The sequence below is a fragment of the Xenopus laevis genome, chromosome 6L, assembly GCF_017654675.1.
Source record: "Xenopus laevis strain J_2021 chromosome 6L, Xenopus_laevis_v10.1, whole genome shotgun sequence".
Lineage (NCBI taxonomy): Eukaryota > Metazoa > Chordata > Amphibia > Anura > Pipidae > Xenopus > Xenopus laevis.
The window spans coordinates 17,868,843-17,881,572 of record NC_054381.1 but is presented as its reverse complement, the minus strand read 5'-3'; positions in this window follow the sequence as shown (position 1 = coordinate 17,881,572).

Genomic DNA, 12,730 nt, shown 5'->3' with positions numbered 1-12,730 from the left:
GTCGTCCGAAGTTTCCTTGTGAGGCAACTTGGACCACTTTGAAAAACGAAGCACACCGGTTTCATTTTTCCTGCGATCGAGGACCGGATCAGATATTGGGCGCAGATCGTACGTCCGCATCAATTTAATTTGTATAATCCGATCGTTTGGCCCTAGGGCTAAACATTCGGATTAACCCACAATCGCCTTGCTGTTTTTGCCATATCCGTTCTTTTGACAACCTCGCCAAACGAGAGAATCTTATCATGTATCTCCTTAAGGAATCGTACTACTTGACCGCTCATGCCAGTAGCAGTATTTAAACATGTGCTCGCGTCTCCGGGTTTTGTTTCACGCCGTTCTTTTTATCCGTGCTGGAGATCTATTCAGATCTGTTGGTCAATTCCTTTTCTATAGAAATATTCTTTGAAGAAGGAACTCAAATTCTTGCAGAACAGTAGTATTTAATTCCCCGCTGTCACGGCGCAAAGCATCAGGGAGAGAGTATTTATGGAAAACTCTTGCCTTTAATGAAGTTTTAATTAGTAAGTGGCAGAATTGCTGCTCAGAATTATCTATGCTTGATTACGGAAAACCTAACAAAGGAGCAGCTGGAATGGAAGCTGCAATATATATATAATACACAAAAGCCATGAATATCTTGTAAATTATATCCTTAGAAACGGTGACTAGTGATGTCATCCTTTATAAACGGTGACTAGTGATGTCACCCTTTATAAACGGTGAGTAGTGATCTCGTTTTTGTCACATGACTTACTAAAACTTATGTATTATAATAAATAAAGTACCCCTTGTTGGAATATATGAGGCTATTAGAAGCCACCTCGGAGTTCCATGACCTGTATAAAAGCACTCAGCCTTCAGCCTTGAGCTTTTATATGGTCATGGAACTCCTCGGTAACTTATAATATCCTTATATTTTACAATAGGGGGTACTTTATTCACTATATAAATTCATCTGGGAGCTTGCTATCTGCGGAGTTACATTTGTTCAGTGTTGGGAAAAGAATCCAAGTGCAGGGCTAATTTAGACCATAATTTACTTTGAAACATGAATCAGCAGAAAATTAGGTTTTCTTCTCCGTTGTTTTCACTTAAGCGTATCGAAATGTGTTTAGCTGTATATATTTTTTTGTGCAAACAGAACAATCCTGTGCAAAGTTGCGTTTATAGATTTGGAAGTGAATGCCGCTGTGTTGCTTGCCGAGGCCTTCACTTTGACTACACAGAATGTCCTGTGTGCACAAAAAGCTATAGCCTCCTATACTACTGTACATTTAAGGGTAACTTGACCGTACCACTACTTCTCTGTATGCTTGTTATATTTTTCAGCTCAGTAACTTAAGGTTTTGATATACTATGAAAGGGAGGAAAACTTGTAGAAAGCTGGGTTTCATTCTAGCATCCGAGAGTCAATTAAGCGGACAGTTGCAAGACATTGTAGACATTTACCCATTTTGTTTATATTTTCTGCCTTATGCCAATAATTTCTAAAAAAAAAAAAAATTCTTCTTCAAATGAGTTTTCTAGGAAGGGAGCCATGTCCATGGTGCAGTAGTCGGAAACCTTAAGGAGAATCCATTGTTGGACAATGAACCAGCAGACTATTGGCCGACATTCTAGTAAATGATTGCCCAACATTCTAGCAGACAGTTGCCTTTTTGGCTAATGTTGTCTGCTTTATGCCAATGATTTCTAAAAAATAAATAAATAAATAAAAAAACGGTTAATGAGTACTCTAAGAAGGGAGCAGTGTTTATCTTGTGGTAGTTGGAAGCCTTAAGGAAAGTCCCTTGTTGGGCCTTGTTGGGCCTATCTAGCAGACAGTTGTCGGTTGACATTCTAGCTGTCGGTTGACATTCTAGCTGTCGGTTGACATTCTAGCTGTCGGTTGACATTCTAGCTGTCGGTTGACATTCTAGCTGTCGGTTGACATTCTAGCTGTCGGTTGACATGCTAGCTGTCGGTTGACATGCTAGCTGTCGGTTGACATGCTAGCAGACGGTTGTCGGTTGACATGCTAGCAGACGGTTGTCGGTTGACATGCTAGCAGACGGTTGTCGGTTGTCATGCTAGCAGACGGTTGTCGGTTGTCATGCTAGCAGACGGTTGTCGGTTGACATGCTAGACGGTTGTCGGTTGACATGCTAGACGGTTGTCGGTTGACATGCTAGCAGACGGTTGTCGGTTGACATGCTAGCAGACGGTTGTCGGTTGACATGCTAGACGGTTGTCGGTTGACATGCTAGACGGTTGTCGGTTGACATGCTAGACGGTTGTCGGTTGACATGCTAGCAGACGGTTGTCGGTTGTCATGCTAGCAGACGGTTGTCGGTTGACATTCTAGCAGACGGCCGTCGGTTGACATTCTAGCAGACGGTTGTCCATTTTGCTAATGTTTTCTGCTTTGTGCTAATATTTTCTAAGAAAACCAAATATCAATTCAAATGAGTTTCCAAGAAGGGAGCAGTGTTTTATCTTGTGTTATTTTGAAACCTTAAGGAGAATCCCTTGTTGGGCATATGTAAGAGCAGAGAGTAGTGGTGCATCTGTGTCTGACGGTTGTCTGTTAACATTCTAGCCGATGGTTGTCCGTTGAAATTCTAGCTGACGGCTGTCCGTGGACATTCTAGCCGACGGCTGTCAATTTGGCTAATGTTTTCTGATTTATGCTAATATTTTCTAAAAAAAACAAAAACAAAATATCAATTGAAATGAGTTTTCGAAAGAAGGACACAGTGTCCATCTTGCAGTAGTTGGAAACCTCAAGAACAGTCCCTTGTTGGGCAAATGTAATAAGTAACAGCCGAGAGTAGTGGTGCATCTGTGTCTGAGTGACTTCTGAGCGTAAGTGTATTTATGTGTTCTGACTTTTTTACACTAACAGCTGCGGGCAGTTACACGCAACCACTTTTGGAGCCAAGCTCGCTTGCCATGCGTTTAGTTGCCCCGCGGCACACAAGTGGTTTCTGAGCGACTTCATGATTAAAGAACTTGTGACACTTGTACAGCTGAGGGTTTTCATTTTATTCTTTTTCTTCCATTAAGACTGGAATCAAGCTTATGTGTAAACTATTGGTAATTTAATTTTTGTTTTTATTTTTTTGTGACATATAATGTAAAAAGAAAAATGTCTAATTTGAAAAAAAAATGTAGGTTATTAAAATAAAGATTTAGGCACTGTTATGCTTTTTTTTTTCTTTTTCTTTTTTTTGTAAATGGCTGCCTGTACATGCAATGTTAAATGTCTGATGGGGTTTTGGGTGGCTTTGCTTTATTATGTTCATTTAAAGGCAACTGCTAATATCTTAAAAATGAAAGGGAAAAAAATGAATGTAAATGGCAAGTCTTTAGAGCATCACTGTGAGCAATTTTATGTTTGTTTTAAGAGTTTACATTTCCTTTATATATCTAGTTCACAGAGCAATGTCTATTTTATACTTTTTTGCAGTTTGCCCATGCTTACACTATTTCTGCTTAAAGGAGATCTAAAGCCTAACTAAAGAAGTAGGTAGAAATGTTGTACATGATGTTTTGTGCTTCTGTACCAGCCCAAGGCAACCACAGCCCTTTAGCAGTAGAGATTTGTGTCTCCAAAGATGCCCCAGTAGCTCCCCATCTTCTTTTCTGCTGATTCACTGCACATGCTCTGTGCTGCTGTCAAATACTGAGCTTAGGGACCCACTCACAATATACAGTACACATAGAATAGAAATGTCACAATATAAGATGATTAGTAATTAATACAGATAATTACTACATGGCAGCACAGAAACCAGTGCAATTAGCATCAGAATTTAATAATCAGCAAACCTGTAGCATCAGCTTATATTACAGACCAACCTCATTTTCTGCTGGATAATTAGTGACGACCCCTAAGCTTAGCTTCTCAACAGCTGCTCAGAGCCCACTGAGCATGTGAGTGTCACAGACACTTTCCAAGATGGTGACCCCCTGTGACAAGTTTGAAGTCCTGGATCATTGCTGCTATTGACAAGCTGAAACTTTAGGCTGGTGCAATAAGTTCAGTATATAAAATATGGAATTTTTAGCCATATTCATTTTTAAGGTTTAGTTCTCCTTTAAACTGGTTTACACCAACTAAATTAGTTAACACTGTACATCACAATCATCGCCTAGTACAATATGCTAGTCGTGGTCACAATGAATTTTAGTGCTTCTAAATATTATAGAACAGTATTTAAAAAAATATTTACAATTTTGTAAGAAAATTCACTTGACTGCACAAGATATGCAGTATAAAGAGTACTCCAATCGTTCTCAGCTTGTGACTGGTGCAATATGTACAAGTATTATTTACATGGAGATCTAAATGACAAAGCCAGCGTTGCTGTAAAATAAAGAAGGATTTCTATAGAGAGATTCCTCAAGGAGGCCAGTAGAGGGCAGTGTTGCCCATGGTATCAATTTCATCAGCCTAAAACTGGCGTCTTTGCTTTACAATGCAGGAGGATAACAGGGCATTGACATTCATGTAGTTCATATCACTCCAAACATATTCCGCATCGCTGTATAATACATGGTGCATACACTAAACATATAAATATCAACCAATATAAAAGGTGAAGATGGACTTGCTCAGCAGAGCTGACAATCTAAAAGGAGGAGGCTTGAAACACAAAGGGGGTTATTTACTAAACTCCTAATGCAAAAATCACGAAAAATTCGTGATTTTTTTTGTTATAAAAAAAAAAAATTCACAAATTTTTCGGAATTTATTAAACCCAGAGGATGGAAAAGTCAGAATCTCAAAATCCGGCATCTCAGCCTTGTCGAGGTTGTATATAAGTCAATGGGAGAAGTGCTAATGATTTTTTGATGTGCGCTGGGTTTCAGGCAATACCCCGAAGTTTTAGGGTGAAAATTATGAAAAAATCTTGAAAATTATATGAAAACTTCAGAAAAACTTGTGAAAATATGATTTTTTTTTTTTTCCCCGCAAAGCAGATTTTTGGGAAAATGTAATAAATAAGCATAAAAAACCAGAGCAGATTTTATTGGAGTTTGTAGCAGAAAATATTGATATAAATTCAGACTTTGATATAAATTCAGACTTAAAAATTATTATATGTATATTATATGTACGTCACCTTAAAGGGTTGTTTACCTTTGTGTTAGCTTTTATTATAATTTAGAGCAGGATATTCTGAGACAATTTGCAATTAGTTATTTTTTATTCTGCAGCTCTCCAGTTTGCAATTTCAACAAACTGGTTACTAGGGCCCAAATTACCCTAGCAACCCACGAATAAGAGATTGGAATAAGAATACGGGAGGCCCTGAATAGAAAAATTAGTAGTAAAAAGTAGCAATAACAATAAGGGGGTTATTTATTCAAATCCGAATTTATCCTGAATTTTATCTTAAAAAAAAATCCCAGAAAACCCAGAAAAAATCTGATTTTCGGGCTAAACCCAGCGCAGATCACAATAAGTTCAATTGGAGATAGGTCACCCATTGACCTCGATAAGTCTGAGATGTCGGATTCTGGCTTTTTGCAGCAACGGGGTATAATAAATCTCGAACAATTAGAAGTTGTTTTTTTTTCACTAATAATTAGGGGCAGATTTAGTAAATGGCGAAGTGGCTAACACTAGCGACAATTCACTAGCATTACCGCCTGCAGGGTCAAATCGCAAGCAAAAAGACAGACGCTAGCGGTCATTCACACTCTATCTCCAGGTGACTTTTCGCTCTTGCGAATGGACGTTACTCCACAAATTCACTAAAGTGTGAATTTTACTCTTTCGCCAGAATTGCCTTCCTCAATCTTCTGTCACTTACATTATATCATGTGAGCTGAAAATGCATCAAAGTCCAAAAAAACGCTGGCGTCTTTTCGTTTTTTCAGCCTTATTGCCTGCAAAAGACCTAACTTAAACTTTTATTGGGTAACTGGCTTTACCCAGACATTTTATAACATATGGAACATTAACTATACAGTGGGCTCATGTGTTGGGCATAAGAATAACACTATTGTCTTTATTAAAGGGATACTGTCATGGGAAAAAAAAAATTCAAAATGAATCAGTTAATAGTGCTGCTCCAGCAGATTTATGCACTGAAATCCATTTCTCAAAAGAGCAAACAGATTTTTTTTATATTCAATTTTGAAATCTGACATGGGGCTAGACATATTGTCAATTTCCCAGCTGCCCCTGGTCATGTGACTTGTGCCTGCACTTTAGGAGAGAAATGCTTTCTGGCAGGCTGCTGTTTTTCCTTCTCAATGTAACTGAATGTGTCTCAGTGAGACATGGGTTTTTACTATTGAGTGTTGTACTTAGATCTACCAGGCAGCTGTTATCTTGTGTTAGGGAGCTGCTATCTGGTTATCTTCCCATTGTTCTTTTGTTTGGCTGCTGGGGGGGGGGGGGAGGTAGGGGGGTGATATCACTCCAACTTGCAGTACAGCAGTAAAGAGTGATTGAAGTTTATCAGAGCACAAGTCACATGACCAGGGGCAGCTGGGAAACTGACAAAATGTCTAGCCCCATGTCAGATTTCAAAATTAAATAGAAAAAAATCTGTTCTTTTGAGAAATGGATTTCAGTGCAGAATTCTGCTGGAGCAGCACTATTAACTGATTCATTTTGAAAAAAAAAAAAATTCCCATGACAGTATCCCTTTAAGGTTCCCTAAACATGTGTCATTTGTAAGTATTTGCACCAACATTTAATTTAAAGACGTCCATACAACTTTAAATTTCCCGCCTATGCAAATTGACCTGAGCGCAAGATCACTAGCGAAGTTTCTATGGGCAGAAATGAACGCTAGCAAATCTTCACTATCAAATGCTCGCATTGCCGAAGTAACGCTAACGAAAAGTCGCCAGCGTTCGCCGCCCACAGCCAAACTCTGCATTTTAGTGAATTGTCGTAGTCTGAGCGCATTTGCGCCTGGCGATGGGTGCGAATCAGTCACTGGCGACAATTCGCCATTTAGTAAATCTGCCCCTAAGAGTTTTTGGCAAAAAAAAATCTTGATCAGAAAAATTTGAGGTTTAGAAAATAACCCACCCTGATGTGTATTTGTTTTTTATATGGGGTCAGTGACCCCCCCCCATTTGAAAACAAATCATTAAAAAACACAATTTTTAAAAAATGAAGGCCAATTGAAAAGTTGTTAGCCATTCTATAACATACTAAAAGACCAGGCTCAGTGGAGCATAATTAATACTAGTGGTACTAATAGAACCAGTAAGTATAACCTTCCGCCATATTGGCTGCTTGAAACGCAAGGGGCGTGAGCTAAGACCCAGCTCTATGGTTAATATAAAAGTGTCAGTGGAGACATTCAAATTAAATCTCTGTAGGACTTTTATTATCATAAAAACTCCCCCCAATGTGACTTTAGCCGGTGGAATTATCTCCCACCAGAAGGGAACAGAAGTTTCAGTGACATCAGAAGGAATGTGATGCGCTGGTTTATAGCCCGTCTGTCATATGAATTCCTATCATCACTATATCTTCTTATATAAAGAGCTTGTACCGGAATTGAGTTTGCCCCATGCTCAAAATTTTACAGGCGCCGAGACCCCGTGTCCCGTAGAGTTTCTAATTTCATTAACAGCTGTGGAGACGCAAAGAGATAAATTGGATTAACTCATCAACATGAAACACTTCTTTATTACACTGATTCTAGCAAAGTGCACAAACGGATGATACACAATGAGCCCAACCGGTTATCTTTTCTGCTCAATCATATGGAGAATTCTCCCTAGGGTCACTACTATTTGCACCCAAGGCAAACGCTTCTTAGTCCAGGCCCCCCACCTGCCCATTACTCTCACTCCCTTGTACCTTTACTAAACCGGCTCATGGATTCCACCTCCCCTGTGTGTGACAGTAGTGCGGGGAGAAAGGTGCACACTACATACTAACATAGTAACATAGTAGGTTAGGTTGAAAAAAAGACACACGTCCATCAAACTGCCAGTTGATCCAGAGGAAGACAAAGAAAACCCCATCTGAAGCCTCTCCAATTTGCCTCAGAGGGGGAAAAATTCCTTCCTGACTCCAAAATGGCAATGGGACCAGTCCCTGGATCAACTTGTACTATGAGCTATCTCCCTTAACCCTGTATTCCCTCACTTGCTAAACACCATCCAACCCCTTCTTAAAGCTATCTAATGTATCAGCCTGTACCACTGATTCAGGGAGACAATTCCACATCTTCACAGCTCTCACTGTAACAAACATATTTAGATGAAGCCTCCTTTCTTCTAATTGGAATGGATGCCTACTGATAAATAAAACAGAGAGATTATTATATGATCCCCTTATATATTTATACATAGTTATCATATCACCCCTTAAGCGTCTCTTCTCCAGCGGGAACATCCCCAATTGTGCCAGTCTTTCCTCATAGCTAAGATTTTCAATACCTTTTACCAGCTTAGTTGCCCTTCTCTGTACCCTCTCTAATACAATAATGTCCTGTTTGAGTGATGGAGACCAAAACTGTACGGCATATTCTAGATGGGGCCTTACCAGTGCTCTATACAGTGGAAGAATGAGCAAGTTGACAAACCTGTCCACTCCCGACCCAGAAACATCCCAGTGAGCTGCACCACACCCAGTAAACCCATTGCTGTTGTCACTGAAGGAGGTGGAACGAAGTGATGTGCAGACAGGCCCGATACCCACAAGACCCCCGGGTTGGACAGGTTTGGGCGACCTCGCTGCTCCTCTTGGGGGTCATGGGTGGGTTTGTGTTGAGCTCCTTTTCCATGCTCTCCCCGCCCGCGACCTTAGACTGTCGGTTTCCTATTTTATAGGCTTGCGACTGCCACACTTCTGTTGTGACATCATCAGTGGGGGAAAGCCAGGTGAGGGCAGGTGCTGGTCTGGGTCGAGTTTTTCTCTACATGCACATCACTAGTGTGAGTATATATATATAGGTCTGGAGGAGGAAGTGGAGTATAATAATAATGGCCAAGGATGTGTGTTTCTCTGGTTTTAGAGACACTCACGACTAGCACCCCCCCCTTACTGTTGCATCTTTACTGATCCTATTCTGCATAACTCCTACCCCTTGTTTCCCAATTAACCCACCTCCATACAGTCACACATATCGGATATATATCACCTACCTGCTGTTTCGGGGAGTAATTGTATTAAGGGGGTGGTTCACCTTCATGTTAACTTTTAGTATGTTATAGAATAGCTAATTCTAAGCAACTTTTCAATTAGTCTGCATTTTTTCTTTTTTTACAGTTTTTTAATTATTTGCCTTCTTCTTCTGACTCTTTCCAGCTTTCAAATGGGGGTCACTGACCCCATCTAGAAAACAAATGCTCTGTAAGGCTAAAATTGTATTGTTATTACTACTTTTTATTCAGGCATCTCCTATTTATATTCACTGTTAGACTGGCCCACTGGGATACCAGGAAAACTCCCAGTGGGCTCAAGTGTCAGTGGGCCCTCCTGCTTCTAACCATTTGGCCTGTTTCATAGTCAATACCTATGTCTGTATGGAAACAGCGGGGCTAAATAGATTGAATAATAAATGATAGAATAGAAAGAAAAGACACTTGAAGAATAGAGGTTGAGTGAGGTGAGGAAGAGGAGAAATAGTTTGGAGAATGGGCCAGTGGACTAAGGTTTTCTGGTGGGCATCCCAGTCCAACACTGTTCATATTCCAGTCTCTTATTCAAATCAGTGTATGGTGGCTAGAGTAATTTGGACCCTAGCAACCAGATTGCTGAAATTGCAAACTGAAGAGCTGCTGAATAAAAAGCTAAATAACTCAAAAAACCACAAATAATAAAAAATGAAAACAAATTGCAAATTGTCTCAGAATATCACTCTCTACATGATCGTTTAAAGTAATTTAAAGGTGTACAACCCCATTAAAAGTAGGGAAGATATGTGCCTCTAAACATGCCCCCAGTAGCTCCCCATCCTATTTTCATTACTTACATCTGTGAGAGCTGTAGCCTCTTTTTTCTCTAAACATGTTGATCATTTCTGCCAACACCTAAGCTTCGCTTCCCAACAGCAGCTCAGAGCTCACTGAGCATGTGCAGTGCCACTGACTCTCAAAAGATGGCCCAACAAGATGGCGAGCTTCTATGGACAACGGTGAAGGCCTGAATATTTTAGTTATAAGGCTGTTGAACCTCAGGGCTGGTACAGTATAAATTTAGCCAGTCTCACTTTTAGGGTTCAGTTCCTTTAACTGATGTAACCATATAAAAACACCAACTGATGCTGGTCAAGTCTTAATATTATTGTCATAAATATTTGCATATATTCCAGCATTTTTTTTACATTTTGGGAACAGCATCCGGTATTTCCTGCATTTGTCCAAAAAAAAGGATCTTTTGTTTTTTTTTTAATATATTGTAACAATGAGTTGAACTACTGTATTTGCGGGTTGCAAAACATCCCTCCTCTTTTTTTTATTTTTTTTATTTGCTCGATCCTTGAACAAAGATGAAACAAAAATCAGATAAGTGTTAGCTTCTAAACGCTGCTTTGTGTTTTTAATTGAAATACGACAAGGCTATTGATTGAGCTGTCGGCTCTTATCAGTGTTCCTGGAGAGGCTCTGACTGCGATGGCGAATACAGATTTCAAACGTAGAACAACGGACAAAATAATTACTGCAAATTCTCCTCTGTGATTGCTGAATCAGGACTTGTATGACAAGCCTCATATTGCCATCCATTGGATCGTGGTTAAGTTCCCCTTTAGGGTCAGGGCACGCGCAAAGATTCAGGGAGATTTAGTCGCCCGGTGATAAATCGCCTCTTCTTCGGGCGACCAATCTCCCCAAACTGCCTCCTGCCGGCTAAAATCAAAATTGTCTTACAGGATGACGCTCGGATCGCTTCGTTTTCCAAAGTTTCCTTGTGAGGCAACTTCGGGCTACTACAGAAAACGAAGTGCTCCGAGTGCCATCCCGCCGGCGATTTATATTCTAGACGGCGGGAGGCAGTTCGGGGAGATTAGTTGCATCGAAGAAGAGGAAATTTGTCGCCGGGCGACTAATCTCCCCAAATCTAAGCGCCCTTAGATTTCTGCTCAGGCAATATATTGATTTTTAATATAATTTTTTTTCTTAAGAACTGTGAATGTTTTTTAATATAAATAACTGCTTTCAGTGGTGACATTCACATTAGAGGAATGGGCTGCTGCAGGTCAATAAATAATTGAATTAGCGCATAGCAGAGAAATAATTGTTCTATTACACAGCAGGCAGCCGCCACCACCACGTTGCGCAGAGAGAGCGTGCGGGGATATTAATGATCTGCTTTCCCTGATAAAGGCAAGGCAGGCGGCTTTTCTTGGCGATAAGAGCGACACTTAAGATAAAAGTAATGATCAGCTGGGGATCTGGATGTCGGAAGCAAGAACAATGACAAGTGTGGCCTTGAATAAAAACATGGAACGTGGGAGGGTAAAGGGGAGCTGATCACCTGTGAGTTTAATTCAGGACTGGGGTTTGGAGTTGGGCATGGAGGACATCAGAGGAGGCAGAATGTAGATAATGTTACAAAGGACATATTATTTTGGTAGATATTTTCAGAGAAATACATCAAGGAACAGCAATAAGTAGGCTTAAAGGGATTCTGTCACAGGAAGACATGTTTATTTTACAAAATGCATCCGTTAATATATTTCTTTCTGCAGAATCCTGCGCTGAAATCCATTTTTGAAAAAAGGAAATAGATTTTTTTTATATTCAATTTATATTATATTTAATTTGGCATGGGGCTAGACATGTTTCCCAGGTGCTCTTAGCCATGTGACTTGTGCTCTGATCAGGGTTGCCAGGTCTAATTTTAAAAACCAGCCAAAGTCGGCAAAGTCACCGGGAAATGCAAAAATGCTTAAGATTTATGGGAGACTGGGGTACAGAGCCCAAAATCTGGTAACTCCCGACTTCTACACAAGTCAGTCCCATTGCATGCTGGTATTGTAGTCTTACATTAAACTTGGCAATTGGCAAAACTACATTACCCAACATGCATTGGGAGACACAGGCTTGGCAGATTAGAGCAAGATGCTGGTTTCCAAAGAGTTCTGTCTCACTGCCAGTCGGATATTGGTTAAATCCTAGACATGGTAGTGATCTGGGCCTCATTGCTTCTAAATGTTGCCTTCTTTAGGGTTTTCCAACCTTAACGTGGACATACACTTATTAGGGCCCGGCAGGGCAACAGTTGAAGAGACAGACGGTATCAAAGGGCAAGAACGTTATTGCAGATATTACAGATTCTAGCCCTTCAGTTGTTATTGTACAACTTCCAGTTCAACAAAGGCTGAAGGGACAAATATTATGCTCTCACTATGTCTAAAGAAGGCTTTGATTTTATGTTGCTGCAACTTCTTGGGTTCCACATAAAGTCATGTCACTCCAGGCAGGTACCCTGAATTACTTTGTGTGTGTGTCTTTCTCTCTCTGAATAACTTTGTGTGTGTGTCTTTCTCTCTCTGAATAACTTTGTGTGTGTGTCTTTATCTCTCTGAATAACTTTGTGTGTGTGTCTTTCTCTCTCTGAATAACTTTGTGTGTGTGTCTTTCTCTCTCTGAATAACTTTGTGTGTGTGTCTTTCTCTCTCTCTGAATAACTTTGTGTGTGTGTCTTTCTCTCTCTGAATAACTTTGTGTGTGTGTCTTTCTCTCTCTGAATAACTTTGTGTGTGTGTCTTTCTCTCTCTGAATAACTTTGTGTGTGTGTCTTTCTCTCTCTGAATAA